This window comes from Mobula hypostoma, chromosome 3 (genome assembly GCF_963921235.1).
Source record: "Mobula hypostoma chromosome 3, sMobHyp1.1, whole genome shotgun sequence".
Taxonomy (NCBI): domain Eukaryota; kingdom Metazoa; phylum Chordata; class Chondrichthyes; order Myliobatiformes; family Myliobatidae; genus Mobula; species Mobula hypostoma.
In genome coordinates this window covers 1,817,511-1,822,503 of record NC_086099.1, presented here as the reverse complement: position 1 = coordinate 1,822,503, position 4,993 = coordinate 1,817,511, and positions in this window count along the sequence as shown.

Sequence of the window (4,993 nt, the reverse complement as noted above, 5' to 3'; positions counted from 1 at the left end):
CATCTCTTCTGCTGTTTGTTGTTTGTCTCTGATCCTGGAGACGTGCATGCCTCTCCTCCTCTGTCTCTTCTTCTCTCATCTTTTTTTGTCCCGACTCTTCGATCCTGGAGTCGTGCGGCCCTGGCCTCATCCAATTCTTGTTCTCTCCCTCTCCTTGCCGCTTCCCGACGACGTTTAGCCTCATCTCTTGACCATAATGTCCCCTTTCCCTTTCCACGCGGCATAATTAGGCTGACCATTTTTTTTTATCCCAATGCTGGATAGAAAATACCAAAGGATACTAATTATTCTTGATGATGTGGTTGGCGCTCTCCTAAATGGACGTGATATAGTCACCGCTGTCCTTTGACTGCAGCAAAGGGTTTTATGGGTGTCTTGGAGTTCGTCATTACAATAAGATTTAATTATTTCTTATTGATGGGTGGCAGTTAGATTTGTCCCAATCCTGCACATGATCAGCAGAATGTGACCCTTGAAATTGAGCTGCCCTGCCTTTCCCTTTTGCTCCGGTAGGTGTCGCTGCTGAGGCTGGCCGTGCGCATGCGTCGGGCTACCGCGTTCCGATTTCCATGATGGCGGAGCGGCTCTCGGGTTAAAAGGGAGCCTGTTGATTTTTGGCGAATGAGCAATGTTATACGAATATATAACCCTGCATTCTGTAAGTTAGCGCATTTTAATTCGATTTAGCCAAAAAAAGTGCCGCTGTAATGCACCATTTACGCTAAATGGAGGTCACAGACAGACAGAGCATGAGAGTTTTAGTAGTATATAGATAGATTTCTAATAACTAAACAAATAAATAAATAAATGTGTGTATGTCATTTAATTGGAACCCTAAATGAAATGAATGGGAATATATGCTAGAAATGCAAGTAAGGCAGCAAAGCAGCCGAGTCTGTTTGCGTGTAGGGGTGCGGCGTGTCAATCGTTATGTCTATTCCTGCTTCACCAGACACAAATCCCCTTTCACACCCTGCCCGCCGGCTTGCTCAGTCACTCATTGTACAGTGTGACCCAGCAGGATGCCCTGCAACGTTGCTCCACCACATAGTGATTATGATTACTTTACTACAAATAGCTACACTTTGTGTGTTGGCTATCCCCCGAGGTCGAGGATGATGTTCTTCATTCTGAAGAAGTGGCCCACAGAGCGAAGATGCCTGTGCGTGTATTCGTTTAACGTGTACCTGATGTTGCACTCCAACATCAAGTATAAAATCCTAAAGGGATTGGACAGGCTAGGTGCAGGAAGATTGTTCCCGATGTTGGGGAAGTCCAGAACGAGGGGTCACAGTTTGAGGATAAAGGGGAAGCCTTTTAGGACCGAGATGAGGAAAAACTTCTTCACACAGAGAGTGGTGAATCTGTGGAATTCTCTGCCACAGGAAACAGTTGAGGCCAGTTCATTGGCTATATTCAAGAGGGAGTTAGATATGGCCCTTGTGGCTAAAGGGATCAGGGGGTATGGAGGGAAGGCTGGTACAGGGTTCTGAGTTGGATGATCAGCCATGATCATACTGAATGGCGGTGCAGGTTCGAAGGGCCGAATGGCCTACTCCTGCACCTATTTTCTATGTTTCTATCTTTCTATTAAGAGGGACACGATACTTCACAAATCAACCGACTGATTGCAATGGCATGGAAACCACGACGATTAGAGCTGATGGATTTGTTGCAGCCTTCATCCGCCTTCACAGCCGTTGAGTTCGAAGTAACTTCGTCTGCCTGTTCCACCGTTGAGGTCTTGGTTGGATTGTTCTTTGTCAGGGTCCTCACCCTCGACCTTACCGTCATGGGTGACCCCACCAGGAGCACAGATCCAGACGGTATCGCTCTCGGGATCACAGGACCACACAAGCCTCTCCACCACGACAAGGTGACAATCCACGGAGGAGAATTACACTTTAATAGACCATAAGCTACAGGAGCAGAGTTAGGCTGTATGGCCCATCAAAACTGTTCTGCCATTTCATCATGGCTGATCCATTTCCCTCTGATTCCTAGTCTCCTGCCTTCACCCTGTAACATTACATGCACTGACTAATCAAGAACTTATCAACCCCTGCCTTAAATATACCCAATGTTGCCACAGGCAGCCTCCACAGCCACCTGTGGCAACAAACTGCACAGATTCACCACTCTTTGGCAAAAGGAATTCCTCTGTATCTCCATCCTAAATGTTTATCCCTCTGTTCTTCTTTTTATTTGTCCCTAATTTTTTATTGCAAAACCAACAAATTACATTCAATACAACCAGTTGCAGATTACATTTTGACTGTTTAACCCAGCCACCCCCAACCTTCATCACCATCCCCCCTCCACCCCTCATCCTCATCGCCACCCCCTCTCCATCCCTCTCCCCCATCCCTCTCCCCCCCACCCCTCTCCCCCCATCCCTCTCCCCCCCACCCCTCTCCCCTCCACCAACCAACTGAATAGTAGTGCATACACAGACAAAGCATTCCTATTTTAACAGAAGATCTTTTGAGTTAGATATCAAATTTGTCCACATTAAGATTGTGTTTGGTCGTGCATCATTTACTCTTGCTGATGAAGGTTCCAGGTAAGAAATGTCCAAAAAGCTCCGAAGCCAGTGAGTATTTGAAATATCATGGGGAGGTTTCCAACGCTGGACTACAATCTTCTCAGCTGCAGTCAGACCTGCCAGCCAGATTTTGTGTGTTTTTTTCGTAAGGGAAAGGTGGGAGTCATCATTTAGAAGATGTACAGCAGGGTCCACTGGTAATTATACCCCTGTATGTTCTGTAAGAGTACTGATAACCTTCCCCCACAAACCAAAACCCCTGGACATTCCCATACAACATGTATAAAAGAGCCAATGGTTCCGTGGGGGCAAAATGAGCAATAAGGGTCAGGAACCAGTCCCATTTGATGTCTAATTCTCGGTGTTAAATATGCTCTATGACAAAATTTCAAGTGTATATACCGATGATTTGGGTTTATCGAAGCACCGGCAGCATTATCCCAAATCGCATCCCAGTCTAAGTCTTGTCCCAATTCAGATATGTCCCTATCCCAAAATTTCATTCCCGATGTGGGGCATATATTTCTGGGAGTTCAATTTATCATAGATACTATCTATCATGGAGCACTCTGTATACAACTTAAAATGGGATGGTCCTTTAAATCTGAGCCCCAGGGAATGCCGTAGGCCTTACAAGCTGATCTTACTCGAAAGTAGAAGAAAAGAGAATGTTTATCAATATTATATCGAGAGACCAATTCTTGAAAGCCAAGGATAGTACTTGCCCTATTAATATCTTAAAGAGTAGTAATACCTTTATCCTCCCAACTTCTGTTAATGAATGGTTCCCCCCAGATTGAAGATGATTATTGTTCCATAATGGAGATGATTTACACCATACGCTTCTAAATTTTAGGAATTTTTCTGCTGCTCTAAACAATTGTAGCATATGGGTTAAAATTGGACCATAATACAAATCACATTTTTTGGTAGACATACCTATAAGGAGAAAGTTCTTCAACCTTATTGGTGATATTAGATGATGAGGACACTCATTCCTCGTTTATTGTTATTTAGAAATGCATGCATTAAAAAATGATACAATGTTCCTCCAGAGTGCTATCACAAGAAACACAGGACAAACCAAGACTTAAACTGACAAAACCACATTATTATAACATATAGTTACAACAGTGCAAAGCAATACCATAATTTGATAAAGAGCAGACCACGGGCACGGTAAAAAAAGTCTCAAAGTTCAGATAGACTCATCATCTCATGCAAGCGGCAGAAGGGAGAAACTCTCCCGCCATGAAGCTCCAAGCGCCACCAACTTGCCGATGCAGCACCATTGGAAGCACCCGACCGCAGCGGACTCTGAGTCCGTCTGAAATCTTCGAGCTTCCGACCAACCCCTCTGACACAGCCTCTCCGAGCACCATCCTCCGCCGAGCGCTTCGACCCCGTCCCGGCCGCTGAGCAACAAGCAAAGCCGAGGACTCGGGGCCTTTCCCTCTGGAGATTCTGGACCACACAGTAGCAGCAGCAGCGAAGCAGGCATTTCAGAAGTTTCACCAGATGTTCCTCGGTGCTCTCACGTCCGTCTCCATCAAATCAGGATTGTGCACGGCACCCTACTTGACAAATAACAGACATCACCACTGGAGTAGCCGCTGCGAGCTGCGTCGTGCTGCTATCTTCCCAGATATAGATCTTGTTCTATATTTTTCCATGACGAAAATTTATCCTCCTTCATCCAAAAGCTAAGACTTTTTCATACAAATGCCCAGTGATACAACTTAAAATTTGGAAACGCCAATCCCCCATCCGACTTTTTGAATTGTAGATCTGACCACTTTATATTGGGTCGGACATCCCCCCATTCTGAGTCTGTGTCCTCTGGTCTTAGACTCCTGCACCAAAGGAAACATCGTGTCAATCAGCCAAAGTTCTATCCACACGAGTAGCTTTCCTGTAATTCTTGTTGGTAATGGATCTCAAGAGAGTGAGTTTGTTGAATGCCTACAAGATGGCTTTTTAGAGCAGCTTGTTGTTGAGCCAACTAGGGGATCAGCTATACTGGATTGGGTGTTATGTAATGAACAGCAGGTGATTAGGGAGCTGAAGGTAAAATCATTCACTGATCACAATATGATTGTGTTCAACCTGAAATTTGATAGGGAGAAAGTAAAGTCTGATGTAGCAGTAGTTCAGTGGAGTAAAGGAAGTTACACTGGTCTGAAAGAGGAGTTGGCCAAAATAAATTGGAAGGAGATATTGGCAGGGATGACAGAATGGTGTGAATTTCTAGAAACAATGAGGAAGGTGCAGGTTAGATGTATTCCAAAAGCAAATAAATACTCAAATGGCAAAATAATACATCCGTGGCTGACAAGGGAAATAAAAGCTAATGTAAAAACAAGAGATGGCATACAACAACGCAAAAAAAAATAGTGGGGAGATAGAGGATTGGGAAGCTTTTAAACCCCTACAGAGAGTAACTAAAGG